Source organism: Zingiber officinale, chromosome 1A, assembly GCF_018446385.1.
Source record: "Zingiber officinale cultivar Zhangliang chromosome 1A, Zo_v1.1, whole genome shotgun sequence".
NCBI lineage: Eukaryota > Viridiplantae > Streptophyta > Magnoliopsida > Zingiberales > Zingiberaceae > Zingiber > Zingiber officinale.
In genome coordinates this window covers 57,541,487-57,551,623 of record NC_055987.1, presented here as the reverse complement: position 1 = coordinate 57,551,623, position 10,137 = coordinate 57,541,487, and positions in this window count along the sequence as shown.

The following is a 10,137-nucleotide window of genomic DNA, read 5'->3' as shown; positions in this document are numbered from 1 at the left end:
AATCTTAATGTGGCCGGCCACCCTTGCTTGGGCTCCAAGCTAGGGCCGACCACAACTTGGCTCCCTTCTTGGTTTGGTTTGGCCGGCTCTAGCTTGGGCTCTAAGGTAGGCTTGGACGACCACCAAGAGGTGGGTAAGAAGTTGGGTTTTGATGGATATAAGACTTTATAAATAAGAGGCTACAATAGGGACTGAGAGGAGGAATTGGTTTTGGTCTCCCGATGAGCTCGAGCTTCCCATGTTCGCCCTAAACACCCAACTCAAGTTCATCAATAATATCTCATTCCACTAAAGAGTTATTATTGCACTACCGCACCAATCCCATATTACTATATGGGATCCTTCTTATCATAAGTGTATTAGTCTCCCTGTGTTTAAGATATTGAATGTCCACTAATTAAATGAGTTATTGACAACTCACTTAATTAATATCTAGCTCCAAGAGTAGTACCACTCGTCCTTATCGTCATGTCGGACTAAGTCCACCTGCAGGGTTTACATGACAATCCTTATGAGCTTCTCAAGGGGACATCATCAACCTAGATTACTAGGACATAGTTTCATTCTATAATCAACAACACACCATATAAATAATATCATTTCTCAACTTATCGGGCCTATTGATTTAACGAACTAAATCACACCCTTTGATAAATTAAAGAAATAAATATTAAGTATATGTGCTTGTTATTATATCATGATTAAGAGTACACACTTCCATAATAACAGAGGCTTTGTTCTTTAATATAGTCAGTATAAAAAAAAACTACCTCAAATGGTCCTACTCAATACACTCATAGTGTACTAATGTAATTTGTTAGTCAAAATAAACTAATACCTAATTACACTACAACCACTCCAATGGTTAGTCTCATTCCATCTTGGTTGTGAACAACTATTTATAATTTATAAGGAACTGATAACATGAACTTCTGTGTGTCTCCTCACACCATGTTATCTACAATATAAATTAAACGGACAACTACACTTAGCATAAATGTAGACATTTGACCAATGTAATTCCTATTTCTAAATAAATGTTTATACAAAAAGTTAAGCTTTTAGTATACATTCCAACAGAAATATCTAATACCCGGTGACCTAGTATGACCATCATGCTTCCTCTGTGCCAAAGTCTTGGTCAATGGATCCACAATGTTAGCATCGATCGGTATTCTACATATCCCTACTGTTGGGATCTAGTGAGCTAAACACACGAAAGCGCAACGAAAATTAACTAGATCCTCTATCCAACAGATCCATGCGAAGGGAATAAACATTGCATACAAACAATCTATACTAAGTTACATGATAGGATTATACCCTTGATGCGTGCACATGATCTCTCGACAGCTCAGATCTCAGCATGATCACACGCCCACGCCTCTATGGTATCCACACGAACAAGTCTTGTCTTTGTTTGTCTCACAAACAAAACAAGATGGAGAAGAAAACACACAAGGTTGTGCTAGCAACCTCAAAGAGTGTTTCGGCCAAGAGATGGAAGGAGGAAGAAGAAGAATGCAAAAGGTCTCACACACAAAAAATATCATCCGAATGATATATATATATATATATATATACCCATCACATGAATACCAAGGGTTTTTCCCTTTCATATTCCCATCCAATGGCTCAAAATTAACCATTCAATCTAATGGTTCAATTTTAACCATTAAACTTCCTTGGTGAACTCAAGTTCACCCAATGAGTCCAACCCATTAATTTTCATGCAGCTTGACTCAATCCAACAATTGGATCCATTTGAGTCTAACTCAATGAGTCCAATTCGGATTACACTTAATCCAATGATCCATCACGTGAACTTATCTCCATATCAACTTGTTCTTTGTGTATGACCTTATAGGTTCTCGTAACGTTGGCAATGTACCCAAATCAACATTTAGATATATAAGCAATGAGTGGTATCTAGCAAGGCATCATTGCTACCCAAGTGACGAGAAAGTCGAGATCCGACCTAACCTGTCTGTGGTTATTATCTTGTATGACTTGGTCCCTCTATCCTTGATATCTAGATTAATCAATGAGGCATAGACCGTGTCATCCTCTTATCAATCTTTGTGTTTCTTGATCTCTAAGTAAACACACTCAAATAAATGAGCTCAATATCTTATATTGACTCATTTACGCATGGCCATGCTTTCTTATGTCCTACTAATCAAGGGGCTCACAGATATCGCTTCCGTCATATAGAAGGGATAGATCTCATCTACATCACTCACATCCCTCCACATAATTCATTGCATACCCAGTGATCGACTTTATAGTTCACCCTGTTACGGGTGACGTTTGACGATACCAAAGTATACAACTCCTTATGTAGGGAACCGTAGTGACTTCAAGTCTAAGGACTATTCATACCAATAGTTACATGAGAATGTTTATGACACTCATATAATGATCCATGAAACATTCTCATGGTAGGTCATTCAGTATATATTCTCTAATATATACCCATGATATCTTATATCCATGACTTGTGAGATTAAATCATCCGTTGACCTACATGATATTCTCAACGCATTAATATTGTCTTTGTATATTAATGCTCGACTAGGAATAATTAAGAGTAGTGTTCTTTACAATATCTCACTATCAATTCAACTAATTGATATAATGTAGATAAGAACCTACTACCCAAGGACATTATTATACTTATTCAATCGGCACTGAACTGAAATAAATATAATAACCAACTTTACCTTTTATTAGTAATGATATATGATACAAAATGAGCCCTTTACAATCATCTCATAATTGGTACTAGGGCTAATACTAACACTCACATCTCATCTATCAACAATCTCTCGAATAAGATGGAACTGCTGTAGTATCTAATACCCAGCACAACCATTTAAAGAAAATATATACCCTAATTGTGATCTAGAATCATCCTTATCAGTTTGGAATCTAGCATCAGTGTAACTCTTTACAGCAAGCTCTTAATCGCCTCTAAAAATCAAGAAATAATCTTGAGTTCTTCTCAAGTACGTAAGAATATTCTTGACTGTTGTCCAGTGACCTTCACCTGGATCTGACTGGTATCTGCTCGTCATGCTTAATGCATATGAGAAATCTAGGCGAGTACAAAGCATGGCGTACATGATAGACCCTATAGTAGATACATAAGGAATCTTATACATGTGGTCCTTTTCTATCTTAAAATAAGGGCATTAAGTCTTTAAAAGACTCACACCATGTGATATTGGCAGGAACCCTTTCTTGGAATTCTGCATGGCAAAACGATTAAGCACCTTGTCAATGTATGCACTTTGACTTAGACCAAGAAATCTCTTAGATGTATCTCAATAGATCTTGATGCCCAAAATGTAGGTTGTTTCACCTAAGTCCTTTATTGAGAAATAATTCTCAAGCCACGTCTTCACTGACTGAAGAGTAGGGATATCATTTCCAATGAGAAGTATGTCATCTACATACAATATGAGAAAGATGACTATGCTCCCATTAATCTTATTATAGACACAAGGTTCATCTTCATTCTTGATGAAACCAAATACTTTGATCGCATTATCGAATTGAAGATTACCGCTTCTAGAAGATTGCTTTAATCCATATATGGATCGGTGCAACTTACACACCTTTCCAGTATGCTTTGGATCGATAAAACCCTCAGGTTGTGTCATGTACACATCCTCAAGTAGATTTTCATTAAGAAATGTAGTTTTGACATCCAGCTGCTAGATCTCATAATCATAGTAAGTTGCAATAGCAAGCATGATCCGAATGGACTTGAGCATTGCTACTGGCGAAAAGGTTTCATCATAGTCTATATCATGAATTTGCTTGAATCCTTTAGCCACCAATCTACCTTTATAGGTATGCATATGACTATCCATGACAGTGTTCACTTTGAAGACCCACTTACACCCAATGGGTGTGTTTCCTTTAGGTGGATCAACCAAAGTCCATACTTAGTTAGTGTACATAGATTCCATTTCGGATCTCATGGCCTCTAGCCATTTCTCAGAATCTGGGCCCTGTACAGCTTCCTGATAAGATGTAGGCTCATTGAAACCAATAAGCACTACATCACCATGGTCAGACAAGAGAAAAGAATATCTCTTAGGTTGATGACAGGTCCTATCAGATCTACGTAGAGCTTGTGCTACTTGAATAGGATGTTGCTCCGTAACTTCTTGCGGTGTAACAAAATCATGATCCACAACATTTCGTGGTACCTATTCAGTTTCCATTAAGTCTTCGGTGCTAGTTTACGTATCTTAAATTTATTCAAGATCGACTTGACTCCTACTAGTTTTTCTAGAAATAAACTCCCTTTCTAGAAAGACACCATTTCTAGCAACAAACACATTGCCTTGTGTGGGATTATAAAAGTAGTATCCCTTTGTTTCCTTGGGATATCCTACAAAGTAGTACTTGTCCAATTTGGGTCTTAGTTTATCTGAGACTTGTCGTCGAACATAAGCCTCACAACCTCAAATCTTCATAAAAGACATCTTGAGACTATTCTTAGTCCATATCTTATATGGTGTCTTTATGATGATCTTAGATGGAACGAAGTTAAGTATGAAAGCGGTCGTCTCTAGAGCATATCCCCAGAAGGAAGTAGGAACTTCTGTTTGACTCATCATCGATCGTACCATATTTAATAAAGTACGATTTCTCCTTTCTGATACATCATTCCATTGTGGTGTTCTAGGTGGAATGAGTTGAGATATGATCCCACACTCAACGAGATGGTCATGAAATTCTTGGATAAGGTATTTCCCACCTTGATCTGATCGGAGTATCTTAATACTCTTGCCAAGCTGATTTTCTACTTCATTCTTGAATTCTTTGTACTTTTCAAAGAATTTAGACTTATGTCTCATTAGATATACATAGTCATACCTACTGAAATCATCAGTAAAAGTAATGAAGTAATGGTAGTCTCCTCTAGTTGCTATTTTGAAAGGGCTGCATACATCAGTATGTATGAGTCCTAATAAGTCATTAGCTCTTTTGCTATGTCCACTAAATGAAGTATTTGTCATCTTGTCTTGAAGATAAGATTTGCATACCTCATATGATTCAAAATCAAATGTGTCCAAAAGTCCATCCTTATGGAGTTGCGATATGCGACTCTTATTTATGTGACCCAAGCGACAATGACAGAGATATGTTTGGTATTTATATTATAGATTGGGTTGTCAAAGTCTAGAATATAGAGTTCATTCACAAGATGTGCACTACTTAGAACATTTCACTGAAATAAATGGAACAACATTTGTACTGTATTATAAATGAGAATCCTTTCTTGTCCAAACAAGAAACAGAGATGATGTTCTTAGTTAAGGTAGGTATATAATAACACTCTTTAAGTTCTAAAATAAATCCAGTGGGCAAAGATAAGAAATATGTTCCTACAGCTATAGTAGCAACTCTTGTGCAATTACCTACTCGTAGGTCCACTTCGCCCTTTGTTAATGATCTACTATTTCTCAGCCTCTACATATTAGTACAAATGTGAGATGCACACACGGTATCTAATATCCGAGAAGAAGAAATAGATAGATCGATTTTTATAACATATATACCTGAGGTAGAAGTCTCACTTCTCTTCCTTTTTCAGTTCCTTTAGGTACAATTTACAACCTCTTCCAGTGTTCAGTCTCACCATAGTGGAAGAAGGTTCCTTCCTTAACAACTCCACCTTTGGGTTTCAATGCATGAGTCTTGCTCTTGTCTTTGGCTTGGGTCCTACCCTTTCCTTTGAGCTTCCATTTACCTTTGCCCTTTTGCATCATCAAAATGGTACTAGGCTTTGCCTTCTTAAGGTTGATTTCAGCAGTTCTCAACATGCTTAACATCTCAAGCAACAATTTGTCAATTGCATTGAAATAGAGTCTTAGAGATCTCAAATCTCTCATGCATTGTTTGTCCTTAACATTGTTGTCTAAGATGTTCAATTATATCATAAACATCCATGTTCTTATGTTGCTTCTGAAGCTCAGAGTTCATGGTGGTAAGCATAAGGCATGATACATCTAATGCATCATCTTGATGCTTCCTATATGTAACACCCCTAGAAAGCCTAGATAAGAAAGTAAGGATAATGAGAGTTTGAAGGTAGTGAAAAGAAGGTGTAAATATTCTAAGTTGAATATTAAGATGGGAAGGATTTAGATGATTAAAACTTTATGAAAGAAAATAAAGTTGAGAATATAAATCATCTATATTTATAATACATGGAATTAATGTAAACAAAAGAGATATGAGATATTATATATGCATGTATGAAATATTTATGCATAATGCATATACATGAATTATTTTGTACAAAAATATGTTAGGAGAAGGATTTGATCCTTGGTTCTCTTGTGGATGCATGCATGTGTTAACTAAGTGTGATAGGAGTGAATATTGTAAAAGAAGAGATGGGAATTATAATTAAAGGAAAGAAAGGAGAGAAATTAAGAGAAAGAAAATAGAGAAACTCAAGAAGCATTTCTCTAGCATATTCTTTCTCATTAAGAGGAGAAGTAAATGAGGAGGATGAATCAAGTCAAGTTTTCCTCCCCTCACTTTAGTATAAATAGGCATGGAGGGGGGGGCTTCATCCTCAACTCACTCTCCTCCTCTCCTCCATTTGTGCCGAGCACTCTCCCTCCCTCTTTCCTCTTGTTGCCGAGAGCAACAACTCTCCCCCTTCTTTCTTTCTTTTGTTGCCGAGCAACACAAGAGGAAGAAGCCTCCTCTTCTTCCTCCTCCTCTCCACCAAAAGACCTAGCCACTTCTTCCTCCATTGGTGCCGAGCAAAGCAAGCAAGGAAGAAAGGTCCACAAGCAAGTTCTCAACTCTAGGAAACTTAAGCAAAGAAGGTAAGCTTCCCCTCACCTGCGGTACAAGGCTTTCATGTGATTTTCGGATTCTTTTTCTATGCCTTGAAAGAAAGTTTTCCCCTATGTTTGTATACATATATGATGCATGATCAGAGGTGTATGTAACCCTAGAATTTCAATCAAAAATATTGTAAATAGGTTAGGAAAATTATTGTCTAACCAAACTAGTGCAAGTTTCCCTCTATGAAATGCTAAGGACCTTCCTATGGTTTTCTTGCTTGGAAGTTGATTGGAACCAAAAGAACCCCATTCTCATGTTTCGGCCAAGAAAGAATTTAGGGTTAGGAGGACCTTGAATTTAAAATAACTATGCTTATATGACATGCTATAAAGTTCTTAAGAGTTGTATACTTGTATGTTGAAAGAAACTCATGAACCTTACTCTTAATATTTCGGCCATGGTAAGGTGATAGTTTAGAGAAGCTTAAACAAAATTCTAATATGCTCAATGACCTTTGTGATATTATGTTATGAAAGACGATTAATGCTCTCATGTTTAATTGGAATGTAAAAAATTAGTTACATGATTTATGACATGTAAGATCACAAGAGTCCTAGCTTGTTTATGATCCAACCTTGTGTATGATGTTCTTAGTAAATCTTGCTATGAAATTTACTTAGGTTTCCCATGCTTTAGGCCACTTAAAGGAAGTTTATATTCTATGAATTTCGGCCAAGTAAGGTTTAAAGGACCTAGAGGCCTTGGAAATGAAACCTAAGGGGTTAAAAGTACTTCTTATGAAAACTTGATAATGTGTGAATGTGATACATGTTTGTATGACCTAAATGAATCATTATGTGTTCGGCCATGAAGGGATAGATGCCCTAGAAACCCTAGAACAAAAATTAAATATGTCTATGCCATGCTGTATGAAAATGATATGATAATAAGTTGGAATGCATGATTGCTTTAGTTACGAAATGATATGCATAATGAAGTTATATTATGAAATACGCCATGATGTGTTATAGCATAGAAAATGCTATACATAATGAAAAGAAATGAAGTTATGTTATGATATGTGAAATGAAGTTATGTTATGATATGTGATAGCATAGAAAATGCTATACATAATGAAAAGAAATGAAAAAGAATAAATGCATGAAAGATTATTAAGGACATGATATGATAGTTATGCATGATAAGTTATTTTTATGGTTTGTACCAAGGGTGGGCTCCGTAAACGCCCCGAGGTCGATGGAGTAAGACTCGGGCCTCGTCAGTAATGGGCCTTTGAGTGCCCTAGGTCGATGGAGTAAGACTCGGGCCTAGTATGTATGCATGGTAGGGCTCAAGACTTGCTACCTTGGACCTACGCATTATGTATGTGGTACAAACCGGGATCCCAAATGATGATGATATTAATTTCAAGTACTATTAAGTATAAGTTTTCAAATTCACGATGCATTGCCTACATTCATATGTGCTTGAATTATATGATGATATGATATAATGTCATGTGATATTATGATATGAATATGATGCCCTTGTATGTCTCATGCTTGTGATTTATTTGTTTTATGATATGATATTCATGCTTCTATGAAATGATATGTGAATAAGAAATATGCATGATATGTTTGAATAGAATGATATGTTATGTTATGATTAGTTGAGACGATGATATGTTGATCCATTCTTGATATACGATGATTCTCGGTTTTAGTGAGTAGGAAAGGAACTTACTGAGCCACGAGTGCTCATAGCTTACTTTCCTTGTACCGCAGATAAAAGAGAAAGCTGGATGTACAACGGAGCAGCAGGAGGAGCAGATAGTGATGTGTGTGGTGGTGGCTTGGCAAGAACGATTCGGACAAATTAATATTTTTAGTTATATGATCAATATATGCACATTCGAACTAATCAGAATATGTGATATCATGCTTAATAAATTAAATTCTTTAAAGTTTTTATTCTTCCGCTGTTATAACTAAAGCATGTACGTAAGTAGTATAAGAACGTAGCGCCACCTTTGGTTGGGTAAGAAGGGTGGACGTTACACTATAAGCATCCTTCACAGCTTTAGTGGTAGTAGTGGAGGGTGTTTCAGGAATGGGCTGCTCTTGGATGTAAAATTTTCTCTCTTGCTTGAGAACTATTCTTAAGTTTCTGTACTAGTCCAGGAAATTAGCTCCATTAAGCTTATCCTTATCAAGGATAGATTGCAAAGAGAGTGTATTCGACGTACTAGACAACATGATGATCTACAGTAATAAAATGTAGAAATAGGTATCATATTTAGATCATTTAATTAGGCATTTAATTAAATGATTCTCCTACTGAATTCTAAAGCTTGGCAGGAGCAAGTCGCTACTAGCTATAAACCTATGAGCAAAGACATTCAAGTGGGACAAGATCTATATTATACCTCATCTTGAGTTAGTTTTGGCTAATCACCCAATACTTGTATAACCTATGTAGGAAATGTGTACCAATTGGATAAGATCCATATTATACCTTTTCTTGAGTTAGCTTTGGCTAATCGCCCAAGATTTGTATAACTTAGGTAGACAATGTTTGCCAATTACATCCTATGTAACTCTTGTATCATTAGGTGAACAAGACTATTTGTTCATTTGCCCATCTTATGAAATTCACATTATAACATATCATGAGTTAGCATTCGTTAATCGCCCAAGACTAATATAATTGAATTACATCGTATGGGATATGCCTCTAAGTTCTCAATCTAATTGAGGTAATTTAGTTAAGTCACACCCAAAGTCCAATAGTCGGACATCACTATTGTCCTATCGCACTCTACCAAGATAAAACGAGTCACTTTGCTTTAGCAAACCTGACTATAAATGATCGAGGTTGTAACGACCCGCCTTCTACTGTCTAAGCTGTAAGGCCGGGGGTTACATTATGCTAACTATTCTTGTGCGGAAAAGAAAAAAAAGACTGAACTAATTAAAACTCTATGTTGTGTGCCATAACATCTGAAATTTATATTCGGGATACATTGCTGAAGTTATACATATGTTAAAGAAGGGAACTTAACTTCTTATTTGGTCAAAATCTGAATTTTGGCACTTCTAGCTGAAATCAGACATTCCAATCGATCGGCAGATCGATTGGAGTTGTCTGATCGATCCAATAATCGATTTAACTCGCTACTGTGGACGGGGTCAAAACTGGATCGATCGGCTAATCGATCCAATCTATTCAATCGATCCAGAGATCGATTCAGAAGCTCTCTGTTCGCGATAGATTGCGCTTCAATCGATCGGCTGATCGATCGAGGATTCC